This window comes from Schistocerca cancellata, chromosome 8 (genome assembly GCF_023864275.1).
Source record: "Schistocerca cancellata isolate TAMUIC-IGC-003103 chromosome 8, iqSchCanc2.1, whole genome shotgun sequence".
Lineage (NCBI taxonomy): Eukaryota > Metazoa > Arthropoda > Insecta > Orthoptera > Acrididae > Schistocerca > Schistocerca cancellata.
The window spans coordinates 143715289-143731006 of record NC_064633.1 but is presented as its reverse complement, the minus strand read 5'-3'; positions in this window follow the sequence as shown (position 1 = coordinate 143731006).

Here is a 15718-nt window from a genome sequence, read left to right as displayed (position 1 = left end):
GTGCCGTTTGAAGTCATCTGGGATAGTGGGTGCAGCGCCATAAACACATTTCTTTAGATACCCCCGCAAACTGCTGGTGTTAAATCGGGCCTGCATCCTAACCGCGTCAACATGCTCTTTGGACGTGTATCCTATGTTTATTCAATGTCAGCATCAGTGGCAGACCGAGCGTCGTTTGTGCATTCAGACCACCTTGTATACGGCAGTGTAAGGATACAGTGTACAGTCTCACCGAACAAATCATCAAACAACGCATCGACGAAGCTTGTCTCTCCGTGGCAACAGCTGCTTTACTTCTCGTCCGCAGATCTGTGTTGTGCACTCAGGAAAGTGGGCAATCGTTTTAACACCTCACTTATAGTAAATGAACATTCCGTCACGAAAACATCCATACGAACACAGCTAGTTACGTTGAATGATTTCTACTCAGTTTTCACCTATCACATCCTAGTCAGTGGTCAAGATGAAAGAGAACTTGGTGCTCCTTTACTCTGACAAAGTCTCTGTCAAATAGTTTAGATGTTGTTAATTATTTTATTCAATGAAAATTAAATGAACCGTTGCAAAATTACCTCTATGAGTAAAATTTAATAAAAATCATAATAGAGGTTTTTGTATTAAACAAATGAGGTGAAATATTAAATACTTCCTATTGAGAGGGCTGAGTAACTGATGGCTTTGAAGCGGCCCAGGCTTGCAATACGCGTTGGATTTCATTAAATAACTTCAGCATCGCAGTTGAGAAATAACTGAACATTTATTTTCTGGTAAAATTTATCCAATAGATAAACGATATAACATGAAACTCATAAAAGCAGGGAAAACTGCGAGATCAGTGGCTAACTTAGAAATTCCTTACTTCAGAAATACGATAAGTACAGATACCAAAATAATCTGAGACACGATATAGAATTTAGATTAAATGACGAGCTTGAATACTTCAGCAACCATACTATTCAGCAATGAACAAAATCCCTTTTTAGAAAACGCGTAAAAGCCACTCATCTCTCACTGTTTACCGCCAGAAAGAAACATGTACCAAGAAACGGAATTTAATATTCAGAGCAAGCAAGAAATGATTATATTGACTTCAGAGCTCACCACGTGTCGAAAACGCACTTGGTCAAACTCAGGCGAGAAAAACCAAGCAGAACACAACTTCCGAAAGACATCAGTATAAAATAAAAGACAGCCGCATCAAAAGAAGATGAATTACCAGAGCTGAAGGTTCAGTACACCACATGAGAAACACGTGGGTGCGACAACTCTATCTTGCACGTACAAGAAACACGAAACTCACGAAATCAAATGAAGTCGAATGACACAAAAAGCAGGAACATACAGAAAACACACAGTGCAACCTCACATAAGAGACACACACTGAATTTAGACATATGATGGCTAGAACACATTCCCATCGATAACTTATAGTAGGGCAAGGATCAAGCTAAACAAACGAAATGTTAATAAACGTGCTATCACTCGCTAACTGCACTGAATTACAAGGTAAGATATGCTATAACCTCACGTGAAAGAAACTATTGGAACCTCAGACTAGACTAACAACCTCACACATTCGAACTTCCTAACTTACACTACTAGATGTGATCTGAAATGACATCTTCACATATCGACGTCCCAGAGTACAATACACCCCGCTCCACCCATCTCCCCAACATTACCATCACCAGCTACCTTACCAACCTACACAATACCTGCTGAACCTTCGCCACTAACGCCTCTTTCACCCAGTATAAAACTGCTTAAACTCTACAATAAAGATGGCTAAACTGCCACTGCTATCCAAACAACCCGTGAACCAAAGCTTTTTGAAGCATTACACAGCAGACGAGAGAAGGGGTAAGAAAAGGAAAGCAGAAATATAACATGGATACATACAAATCTCATTATAGGAGTACATAAACACTTAATATTCCTATAGGTGCATGAAACATAAAACGTAAAGTGAAAAATTACGAGGTATGAACAGTGAAATGTCGCTCTGGTTGTCGAATTAAGCGTTCTATTGTCCATCTTTCCCTGCAATTAGAGGGGCTAAGACATATCGGAAAACCAAAGTCAGCTCAACAGAACCAGTGGAACAACAGTCATGGAGACGTTTCAGTGTAAAGCTTGTTGCATCATCCTCCGAAAGTTTGAACGTTTCTAGCTCCCTCACTTAAATTGATAATAATTTTATTTATATTGATTTGTATGTAGTAGCTTTAAATACATCAACAATATGATATAAACAACTAAAGTTCAATTTCAGAAATTATAATTTCTAATTTAACTCCCGAGAAAATATTGTCTCGCTCGTTACGTGCAAGCTGTTAGTCCTACAGAAAAAATGAAAATGAAATTTTTGTAGGCAATTTAATGCAGTTTTTCGTCGGAGGTTGGAGGTCACGGTGAAACGTCCCCTTGGAAAAATTATACATGACTGTCCTTGAACTGACACACAATATTTTAGCGCAACGCAATCTGACTTTCAAAAATCCCTACAAACGAATGGCCCTGACTAACATTAACCTATACCTTTCACAAATCACTTACCTCACCAAAAATCTTCGTTACTCGAACTACTGCAATACAGCGAGCGCCACTACTGCCAGCTAAATAAAAGATTCAAACTACTGAAGGCACTAACTACTGATAGGCATAGTTAGCAAATGAAAGATTTTAATAGAGAACAAACAATGTATTTACCTTAATAGTGTCGAAAAGTCATAATGTACATAGCAGTTCATGACATCCAGTCTTACAAATTTCAAAACTCCGCCATTTCTCTCCCTACATCCACCACTGCTGGCGGGTCACCTCCAACTGCGCAACGCTACGCGCTGTTGACATCCAGCTGCCCAACACTACAATGGCAGACAACAATGCAGACTAGCCACAGACTGCACACAGCACAGCCAGTGATTTTCATACAGAGCGCTACGTAACGTTGCCAATAAGAAAACATAAACAGCCTACTTACAACGGTTTCCGAGTTATTCAACAGAAACGGGTTGGAAGTGAATTTGAAAGTCACTTTCGTATGTTCTTCTTTCAGTAACTCGAAAGTCTCTACTGAAACGTATCCCAATAAAAAATATAACTACATTAAATTTGCTAGAAGAAGGTACGGTTAATTTTTTCTGTAGGACTAAAATGTTTGCACTTGGCGAGTGAGAGAATATGAAAATCTCGCACATCGTGTTTGATCGTTTTGCAGGTTGCGTAAAACCCATTGCTTTGGGCAGCTGAATCACTTGGTATACTAATATCAGGTGTTTCAAGTAAGATGTTTTTTCCATAACTTACAACCAGTAAGTGAAAATGATATTCATTTAGATGAAAGAAACGTTACTGGTTCTGCTTAGTTACTATCCAGAGAGTTAAAGCAGATAATTAATTTTTGAAATTGAATATTACTTGTTTCTATCACATAACTAATATACTTAAAACAACTGTGTAAAATTCAATTCAAATAAAATTTGTCAGTTTTAGTAGCGGAGCTAGGAAAGTTAAGTTTCAGGGGATGATGTAACAAGGTATACTTTGAGCTCTTCCATTGGTTTCGTTGATCTGACTTCGGTTTTCCAATACGTCTTAGCACTTCCAATTGCCGGTGCAGCTGTCCTTTGAACAATAGAAACGATGTACAGTAGAGCGCTTAATTGATTATTCAGATCTTGTATATATCAATTCATATTGTATGTTTCAAGCACCTATATGTCTATTAGGAGTTTATGCAGCTCTCCATGCTACTCTATCCTGAGCAAGCTTCTTCATCTTCCAGTACCTACTGCAACCTACATCCTTCTGAATCTATTTTGTGTATTCATCTCTTGGTCTCCCTCTACGATTTTTACCCTCCGCGCTGCCCTCCAATACTAAATTGGTGATTCCTCCATGCCTCAGAACATGTCCTACCAACCGATATCTTCTTCTAGTCAAGTTGTGCCACAAATTTCTCTTCTCCCCCAATTCTATTCTATACCTCCCCATTAGTTATGTGATCTACCCATCTGATCTTCAGCATCCTTCTGTAGCACCACATTTCGAAAGCTTCTATTCTCTTCTTGTCCAAACTATTTATCGTCCACGTTTCACTTCCATACATGGCTACACCCCATACAAATACTTTCGGAAGTGACTTCCTGACACTTAAATCTATACTCGATGTTAACAAATTTCTCTTCTTCAGAAACGCTTTCCTTGCCATTGCCAGTCTACATTTTATATCTTCTCTACTCGCCGGCCGGTGTGGCCAAACGGTTCTAGGCGCTTCAGTCTGGAACCGCGCGACCTCTACGGTAGCAGGTTCGAATCCTGCCTCGGCCATGGATGTGTGTGATGTCCTTAGGTTATTTAGGTTTAAGTAGTTATACGGGTCTGATGACCTCAGATGTTAAGTCCCATCGTGCTCAGAGCCATTTTTCTTCTCTACTCCGATCATCCTCAATTATTTTGCTCCGCAAATAGCAAAACTCATTTACTACTTTAAGCGTCTCATTTCCTAATCTAATACCCTCAGCATCGCCCGATTTAATTCGACTACAGTTAGTATGTACATATCCATATTACATTTCGATGTTCCTGTTCCTGCAATTTCTCTAGTCTGCTAGAGAGAAAAAATTCTTGATGATGTGTGTGTGCGATACTTCAGAAGTTTGAGAAGTTTTGGTATATATATATATATATATATATATATATATATTAAACAGCAATAAAGTTGCTGAATTCTCCTGCGACAAGTATAACGGCTATGCGGACGCTGTATAAATATTGAGTTTAAAAATGTCTTTCGAATACGATTTTGTACAAGTATTGCTTGTAATAAATAAATGGCGAACACAGAAGTTGCACCAGGAGTCCACGCTGCTACATTCGTACAGCGCTGCAAATCGAAAGCTTCGTAACCACGGATCTGTCTCGTCGAGTCTGATGAAAAATCAGCGTTAGCGATGAGAAATTGAGCGTGCAACGCTTCGGGAAGGGAGGATCAGAAATGGGATTTGGCGCATCTGCAGGCAGCGTGGGCGCGGTTTCCGTTGGGCCGGGTAGCCGCAGGGATTTCTCCCTTCCCGCCTCTTCCCCAGCCAGCCCTTGGAGGCAATCGCCGTCCGACGCAGGCACGGCCCGCTGGGCAGATGGGATCACTCCTTCCCTTTCCCTCTCGCCCTCCCCCACCCAACCCCATCTCTCTTCCGATATCGCCCACTACGCCTGCACGCCCGCCCACAATAACCCCAGCCCCGACAGGCTACAGCACATCGCGGCGTATCTGCTTCCGCCCTGTACGCGTGTGATAATCGATGGCCAGAAATCAGCTGGCTGCCATTATCCACCTCATTACCAGCTCGACGCTCCTCATGCGATTTTTCCGTGAAACACACATGCACACTTCCGCAATCGACTACAATAGCACAGCTGAAGAACACTGAGTCTGTTCAAAGATGGAGGATCAGTAATTTATAAAGAGTATAAGAAATTCTGGAAGTATCTGAAATGCCGAGGTTAGGTAGGACGGCAATTCTTTGACTTGAAGCTCTCGAATGGGAGGCAGTATTACAGAATAAGGAATGGATGATTGTAGCTTAACAACCATAGTATTCTATCTGTATATAGAGCATCAAGAACTGCATGACACTGCGCCGACTGTAGTATTTACTTGCAAACGGTTTCAGTTTTAAACCGTCTTCTTGGCACGAAAAATACACTACGGGCCATTAAAATTGCTACACCACGAAGATGACGTGATGCAAACGCGAAATTTTACCCACAGGAAGAAGATGCCGTGATATGCAAATGATTAGCTTTTCAGAGCATTCACACAAGGTTGGCGCCAGAGGCGACACCTACAACGTGCTGACATGAGGAAAGTTTCCAACCGATTTCTCATACATAAACAGCAGTCGACCGGCGTTGCCTGGTGAAATGTTCTTGTGATGCCTCGTGTAAGGAGGAGAAATGCATACCATCACGTTTCCGACTTCGATAAAGGTCGGATTGTAGCCTGTCGCGATTGCGGTTTGTCGTATCGCGACATTGCTGATCACGATGGTCGAGATCCAATGACTGTTAGCAGAAAATGGAATCGCCAGGTTTAGGAGGATAATACGGAACGCCGTGCTGGACCCCAACGGCCTCGTATCACTAACAGAAGAGATGGCACGCATCTTATCCGCATAGCTGTAACGGATCGTGGAGCCACGTCTCGATCCCTGAGTCAACAGATGGGGACGTTTGCAAGACAACAACCATCTGCACGAAGAGTTCGACGACGTTTGCAGCAGCATGGACTATCAGCTCGGAGACCATTGCTGCGGTTACCCTTGACGCTGCATCAGAGACAGGAGCGCCTGCGATAGTGTACTCAACGACGAACCGGGTGCACGAATGGCAAAACGTCATTTTTTCGGATAAATTCAGGTTCTGTTTACAGCATCATGATGGTCGCATCCGCATTTGGCGACATCGAGGTGAACGCACATTGGAAGCGTGTATTCGTCATAGCCATACTGACGTATCACCCGGCGTGATGGTCTGGGGTGCCATTGGTTACACGTCTCGGTCACCCCTTGTTCGCATTGAAGGCACTCTGAACAGTGGACGTTACACTTCAGATGTGTTACGACCCGTGGCTCTACCCTTCATCCGATCACTGCGAAACCCTACATTTCAGCAGGATAATGCACGACCGCTTGTTGCAGGTCCTGTACGGGCGTTTCTAGATACAGAAATGTTTGACTGCTGCCCTGGCCAGCACATTCTCCAGATCTCTCACCAATTGAAAACGTCTGTTCAATGGTGGCCGAGCAACTGGCTCGTCACAATACGCCAGTCACTACTCTTGATGAACTGTGGTATCGTGTTGAAGCTGCATGGGCAGTTGTACCTGTACACGCCATCCAAGCTCTGTTTGACTCAATGCCCAGGCGTATCAAGGCCGTTATTACGGCCAGAGGTGGTCGTTCTGGGTACTGATTTCTCAGGATCTATGCGCCAAATTGCGTGAAAATGTAATCACATGTCAGTTCTAGTATAATATATTTGTCCAATGAATACTCGTTTGTCATCTGCATTTCTCCTTGGTGTAGCAATTTTAATCGCCAGTAGTGTAAGGCATCTTTTATAAAAAGTTTTAAGTGTTAGGTGTGATGGTTGGTTGTACGACTATGTCTTTTCTTTACTGTAATTGCGAAAAAAAGGAGGCTGCTCTCGACATTCGTGATCAATTGCGACGTAACTGGTGGTTACGGAGAACGTAAACTTTGTCAGTAAATGTCGAGCAGTCGTTGGCTCCGGCTATTAAGGAACTCGTGAGGCGGGGATACACAGGCCTTGCCCCGGCATTTCCAGAGGGACAGATGTCAGACGCCAGCGTTATGACCACGTAAACGGCGAAATGCTCGTTGGCGGAATGAGTGCCCCGTCGCCAATTCTTGGAGCTGATTATTCCCGTCCACACTCTACGGCCTTTGCAGCATCAGGTTAACCTTTCACCGATATCGCCTTCACGTCTTCTCCTATGATGCTCTAGTTGCTTTGCATCTTCATCAGCTGTCACAAAATACACAGAATATGGATGAGTCTTCAAACTGTTACACCAGCTACCCGAATGATCGTTCGTCAACCTACAGCTTACCGCAGAATTACTTATTACCATTTGCATTGCGCTAGTCATCGCACGGTGTGTAACGGGTCAAATCGCAGCAGGTGTCCACGAGCCGTTGATTTCGTTCTGTAGTCAAGGTGTGCGGGATTAACTTTACACACACTTTTCTCTTCTTCAGAACATTCTTGAGAACTTCTTGAATACATGATTTAGAGATGTTGAGTACGTTGCTCCATTACGATTTATGCCACAAGATTCATTACGGCCGCACGGCCGCTGCTTAACACTTGCCTGCTTAGGACTGACTGGTGGAATGCACTTCTTTTGTCTACAGTTGTTAGTTCAAGCTGTAGTTACTGCGCTGACGTCGCTTGTATACCAGGAATAAAACCATTCTCGAAACTTTTTCGACGGACTATGTATTATAGCAATATCTATCCCCATCCATTCACGTAAAATGGGCGGTGAGAATCCTTACTGATACAGCTTCGGTTAATTTCCAGTCTTGATAACCTTTCCATCTTGGTGTCTACGAAAAAAGTGTGTATCATAATGGTTCAGGGGATACACGCCCATTTGCTCAGGGATGCCTGAGAAATGCATGAGCATGACATTAGTTTCAACAACAAAGTTAGTATAAACCGATGTTAATATAAACCGATCCACGATTCTCTGCTGCAGTGAACGACCGTTTCAGGTGTTAGTGGCCAGGTAAAGGCCCTCACTCTTTGGAGCGGCGATTACATGCAACCTGCATCCGCGGGCTCGAGTCCAGTCCGCCACTAGAAATGGAGGGTGAATCCTTGTCAAAACTAGCCATTAGCGCGGAGGAAGTATCAGGGAATCCACTAAACCACAGTCGGGCAAAAATCCAAAGACGAATGCCAACAAGAATCAGAGCGATATATACAGTGTGATCCATTGATAGTGAGCGGGCCAAATATCTCACGAAATAAGCATCAAACGAAAAAACTACACAAAACGAAACTCGACTAGCTTAAAGGGGGAAACTAGATGGCGCTATGGTTGGCCCGCTAGGTCAAACGGATATTAACTGCGTTTTTTTAAAATGGGAACCCCCATTTTTATTACATATTAGTGTAGTACGTAAAGAAATATGAATGTTTTAGTTGGACCACTTTTTTCGCTTTGTGATAGATGGCGCTGTAATAGACACAAACGTGTAAGTACGAGGTATCACGTAACATTACGCCAGTGCGGACGGTATTTGCTTCATGATACATTAACCGTGTCAAAATGCACCGTTTACCAATTGCGGAAAAGGCCGATATCGTTTTGATGTATGGCTATTGTGATCAAAATGCCCAACGGGCATGTGCTATGTATGCTGCTCGGTATCCTGGCGACATCATCCAAGCGTCCGAACCGTTCGCCGGATAGTTACGTTATTTAAGGAAACAGGAAGTGTTCATCCACATGTGAAACGTAAACTACGACCTGCAGCAAATGATGATGCCCAAGCAGGTGTTTTGCCTGCTGTCGCGGCTAATCCGCACATCAGTAGCAGACAAATTGCGCGAGAATCGGGAATCTCAAAAACGTCGGTGTTGAGAATGCTACATCAACATCGATTGCAGACGTACCATATTGCTATGCACCAGGAATTGCATGGCGACGAATTTGAACGTCGTGTACAGTTCTGCCACTGGGCACAAGAGAAATTACGGGACGATAAGATTTTTTGCACACGTTCTATTTAGCGACGAAGCGTCTTTCACCAACAGCGTGTAATGTTACTTTAATTACGCAACCATTACGGCACCTCACCTGAACCTGTCGATACCAGCAATATTCTACTGTATTTCTGTAAAGTAGTTGACATATTTCTGAGACAACATTCAGATTTGATTTCATTTTTGATACATCGATATGTTTATATTGCAATGATATTATTCTTATGTGTACTCTTTCTTTTGTCACTATGATCTTTGACGTACTTGTAACTCTGATTTTTTGGCGCGTAAGCGAGAGTGAGTTAGTTGTTAACTTGTTAGAGAGTCCGACCTTGAGAAAGTCAAGTCGTGGACGTCATGTTGGAAAGACGAATATTGTCGTCAGCTTATAAAATGTGAACTGTAACAGTGACTGTTAGGAAGATATTTTCAATCTCCAGGAACGGTTTGAGAAGCGCATCTACAAAACTTCTGAATATAGCAGAATAAAACCTAGGCCTCTTTGCATCCGAGCTTGGAATCATAACCACCTAGATTTTCAACGATTGAGCCATGATTTTACGACGAGACCTGCGTGGGAAACACAAAAAGATGAGTGCCTAGTTTTTTCATTATTACATGAAATGACTATTAACAGTGCTCCAATGACACCTGCTACATAATATGACTGTTGTTGCCCGATAATGCAGTATTTAGCAGCGTGAGCATCACCACAATCGTTATTAAAATTTTGACCTTTGTTGTGGTAGGGTTGTTAGAAGCGGTAACGTAAACCGACATAATATGCACTATTGGGAAACGGAAAATCCACGATGGCTCCGACAAGTGGAATATCAGCGACCTTGGCGGGCGGTTAATGTGTGGTGCGGCATTATGGGAGGAAGGATAACTGGCCCCCATTTTATCGATGGCAGTCCAAATGGTGCAATTTATGCTGATTTCCTACGTAATGTTCTACCGATGCGACTTAACTTCTCAGGTCATCAGTCGCCTAGAACGTAGAACTAATTAAACCTAACTAACCTAAGGACAGCACACACATCCATGCCCGAGGGAGGATTCGAACCTGCGACCGTAGCTGTCGCTCGGTTCCACACTGTAGCGCCTAGAACCGCACGGCCACTCCGGCCGGCTACCGATGTTACTACAAGATGTTTCACTGCATGACAGAATGGCGATGTACTTCCAACATGATGGATGTCCGGCACATAGCTCGCGTGCGGTTGAAGCCCTATTGTATAGCATATTTCATGACAGGTGGATTGGTCGTCGAAGCACCATACCATGGCCCGCACGTTCACCGGATCTGACGTCCCCGTATTTCTTTCTGTGGGAAAAGTTGAAGGATATTTGCTATCGTGCTCCACCGACAACGCCTGACAACATGCGTCAGCGCATTGTCAGTGCATGTGCGAACCTTACCGAAGGCGAACTACCTGTTGTTGAGAGGAATGTCGTTACACGTATTGCAAAATGCATTGAGGTTGACGGACATCATTTTGAGCATTTATTGCATTAATGTGGTATTTACAGGTAATCACGCTGTAACAGCATGCGTTCTCAGAAATGATAAGTTCACAAAGGTACATGTATCACATTGAAACAACCGAAATAAAATGTTCAAACCTACCTACGTTCTGTATTTTAATTTAAAAAACCTACCTGTTACCAACTGCTGTTCTAAAATTGTGAGCCATATGTTTGTGACTATTATAGCGCCATCTATCACAAAGCGAAAAAAGTGGTCCAACTAAAACATTCATAATTCTTTACGTACTACACGAATATGTAATAAAAAATGGGGGTTCCTATTTAAAAAAACACAGTTGATACCCGTTTGACATATGGCAGCGCCATCTAGCTGGCCAACCATAGTGCCATCTTGTTTCCCCCTTCATGGTAGACAAATTTCGTTCTTTGTAGTTTTTTCGTTTGATGCTTATTTCGTGAGATATTTGGCTTGGTCACGATCAATGGACCACTCTGTATAGTCTCAGTGCCGATATCTGTGATTTGAGAAAGACAGCATGTAGATACCGTATTTTCAGCTTTAAGAAAAGAGTAGAAGAAATTTCAAAAGTGCAACACGTTTCTCTACTGGTTCACGTATCAAATAATTAGTTAACCTTCGAACACTTACCACCAGCATCTACGTACATCTACATGGTTACTCTAAAATTCGTACTGAAATGTTTGGCTAAGGTTTCGTAGGACCACTTTGACTACTTCTCGACCGTTCTGCTTTCACATATCATGTGGGATAAACACCTTAATCATTTCGTGCAAGCCCTGATTTATTTTATCACGATAGCCATTCCTCCCAATGCACGTGGACTCTGTAATTTATCGTGTAACCGAACTTAAGTATTCATGTAGAGGACCTCATACGTCTTATTGTTTAGGGTCAATTTTCATGTTTCACACCAAGCAGATACCTTGTCTAAATCGTTTTGCAATTCGTTTTGTTATTCAGATGTCTCTACTAGACGGTAGACGATTGTAGCCTCTGCAGAAAATCTAAAATAGCTCCTCACATTTTCACTTACATCGTTTATATACACTCCTGGAAATTGAAATAAGAACACCGTGAATTCATTGTCCCAGGAAGGGAAAACTTTATTGACACATTCCTGGGGTCAGATACATCACATGATCACACTGACAGAACCACAGGCACATAGACACAGGCAACAGAGCATGCACAATGTCGGCACTAGTACAGTGTATATCCACCTTTCGCAGCAATGCAGGCTGCTATTCTCCCATGGAGACGATCGTAGAGATGCTGGATGTAGTCCTGTGGAACGGCTTGCCGTGCCATTTCCACCTGGCGCCTCAGTTGGACCAGCGTTCGTGCTGGAAGTGCAGACCGCGTGAGACGACGCTTCATCCAGTCCCAAACATGCTCAATGGGGGACAGATCCGGAGATCTTGCTGGCCAGGGTAGTTGACTTACACCTTCTAGAGCACGTTGGGTGCATTGTCCTGTTGGAACAGCAAGTTCCCTTGCCGGTCTAGGAATGGTAGAACGATGGGTTCGATGACGGTTTGGATGTACCGTGCACTATTCAGTGTCCCCTCGACGATCACCAGTGGTGTACGGCCAGTGTAGGAGATCGCTCCCCACACCATGATGCCGGGTGTTGGCCCTGTGTGCCTCGGTCGTATGCAGTCCTGATTGTGGCGCTCACCTGCACGGCGCCAAACACGCATACGACCATCATTGGCACCAAGGCAGAAGCGACTCTCATCGCTGAAGACGACACGTCTCCATTCGTCCCTCCATTCACGCCTGTCGCGACACCACTGGAGGCGGGCTGCACGATGTTGGGGCGTGAGCGGAAGACGGCCTAACGGTGTGCGGGACCGTAGCCCAGCTTCATGGAGACGGTTGCGAATGGTCCTCGCCGATACTCCAGGATCAACAGTGTCCCTAATTTGCTGGGAAGTGGCGGTGCGGTCCCCTACGGCACTGCGACGTTCAAAGTCGTCGCCATGCAATTCCTGGTGCATAGAAATATGGTACGTCTGCAATCGATGTTGATGTAGCATTCTCAACACCGACGTTTTTGAGATTCCCGATTCTCGCGCAATTTGTCTGCTACTGATGTGCGGATTAGCCGCGACAGCAGGCAAAACACCTACGGTCTTGGCGTGCATCCGTGCGTCGCTGCGGTCCGGTCCCAGGTCGACGGGCACGTGCACCTTCCGCCGACCACTGGCGACAACATCGATGTACTGTGGAGACCTCACGCCCCACGTGTTGAGCAATTCGGCGGTACGTCCACCCGGCCTCCCGCATGCCCACTATACGCCCTCGCTCAAAGTCCGTCAACTGCACATACGGTTCACGTCCACGCTGTCGCGGCATGCTACCAGTGTTAAAGACTGCGATGGAGCTCCGTATGCCACGGCAAACTGGCTGACACTGACGGCGGCGGTGCACGAATGCTGCGCAGCTAGCGCCATTCGACGGCCAACACCGCGGTTCCTGGTGTGTCCGCTGTGCCGTGCGTGTGATCATTGCTTGTACAGCCCTCTCGCAGTGTCCGGAGCAAGTATGGTGGGTCTGACACACCGGTGTCAATGTGTTCTTTTTTCCATTTCCAGGAGTGTAGATTAAGAATAGCGGAGTGCTTGTGACTCTTTCTTGGGAGACCCAAGGTGTAACTTCACTTTGAATAAGTGGTTTCCCGTCAGTAACTACAGGTCATTGGTCACCTCGGATTAGGGAAGGACGAGGAAGAAAGTCGGCTATGCCCTTTGACAAGAACCAGTCCGACATTTACCTGAAGCGATTTAGGGTAATCACGGAAAATCTAAATCAGGATGGCCCGACACGGGTTTGAACCATCGTCCTTCCGAAAGCGAGTGCACTGCTCCACCTCGCTCGGTGAGGAATGGTGTCAAAAGCCTTCTAGAAACCTACAAATATAGAATCACCTTTAAACCCTGTCGATATCACTCATTTCTTCTGTGAATAAAGAAACAATTGTGTTTCCCAGCAACAACATTTCTTGAATCCGTGGTGGTTATGTGCCAATAGATCGTCTTCTTCGAGATTTTTCAAAATGTTGGAATGCAGTATCTGTTCCAAAACCGCAGGAAAAATCGTTATTAATGATAATGGGTCTATAATTCAGCGGATTACTTCTATTTCCTAACTTGTGTATTGGTGAGATCTGTGCCAATTTCCATATAAACTCTAAAAGCCCATATTTTATGTTAGGAAAGAGAGAAAGAAGAGAGAGAAAGGCGCTAAAAATAAATTAAATTATCTTAACTCTTGGTAAAGTCCGGAAATCGCGGCGAGGCCTTGCTGTCGCAGTTGTAAGTCATGGTCGCCAGTTTAATGATGTAGTGCAGCCTGTAGGTCGGGAAAAGGCAGCCTAACAAGATCCTGCAGCAGTAATTCAGCTGTGCGGAGTGCGTCTCCAGTTAGCGGCGTTAATGATCTAGGCACTGCTCTGCAGGCCGTCGCGCCACAGAAGTCTGATGGTAGGGACAGCGTTACGGCCAGTAAACGACGAAACTGCTCGTTGGCGCGTGATTGCGCTTGTCGCCACTCGGCCGGACTAATTATTCCATCCGCCAATCTGTGGCCGCTACAATCTCTCGCATCGTCAGTTGCTCCCCAAGCTATCACACTGTGTGTTTTCCCCAAACGCCGATAGCAGCACTTATGCGTGAGTTTGTAATCGCCGGGGAGTGCTGAAACTTTACAAGCAGTTATAAAAGGGCACGAAATATCCGAGTGCGGCTTCGTGGTTCAACAGCTATCTGTCCGAATTATCGTAAACGAATCCCGCAAGTGATCACCTCTGTGGTGATCGATTCGCAATAGAAACGTTACCTACTCAGTGGCTACTAACAACCCTAAGAAGAATTCTCTCCTTCTTGCTGTAGCTTAAATGTTGATTTCACGGACTGTAAATTTTTGCGTAGGCCCAAGAAAACAGTTCGGGAAGCTAGTCGTGAATTAGTAGGTCTAGTGATGTCTGTCTGGAGACAATCAAGCAGTCGCTTACAGCTACGTCCTTATCGTTTGCACTTATTAAAAGCTCTACAGCCTACAAACTACTGTTTACGTGCCAACTTTGCAAGTAAAACGTTCCTGCGTGATACAGCGCGCATCTGGGGGTCAGCAAATCACCACGAAATGGTACAGTTGCAACGAAACCCCCCTAAACTGATCTTTTTATTGTGAAGTAAATCTGCGTTTGTTATATTCATGCACTAGACATATGGCTCCTTCCTGAATTGGAAGAAGGCGAACCACAGAACTTTATTTGGCAGCAAGATGATGCGCCGCCTCACTAGCAAACTCAGTACGCGACTGGTTAAACCAAATTGTACCCGACCGTTGGATTGGCCGCAAGGGGCAGGATGTTAGCGCTTGTTTTGCGTGATCTTCACGTTAAAAATGGTTCAAATAGCTCTAAGCACTATGGGACTTAATATCTGAGGTCATCAGTCCTCTAGACTTAGAACTACTTAAACCTAACTAACCTAAGGACATCATACACATCCATGCCCGAGACAGGATTCGAACCTGCGACCGCAGCAGCAGCGCAGTTCCGGACTGAAGCGCCTAGAACCGCTCGGCCACAGCGGCCGGCTCTTCAAGTTCACACGTTACCTGATGCCATGCCATGTGGGTTCATAAAGTATGTGCCTTTGGTGCCAGATGATCTACCCGGCTTTTGAAACATCATTGTTGCAACAAGACAAGACACGTTGACCAAGGTTTGGGATTATGATGATGATGATGATGATGTCTGGTTTGTGGGGCACTCAACTGAGCTGTCATCAGCGCCCGTACAAATTACCAATTGTTACACAGTCCAATAGAGCGACTATCACCAATGATCATGATGATTATGATGATGATGATGACAACACAGATACCCAGTCC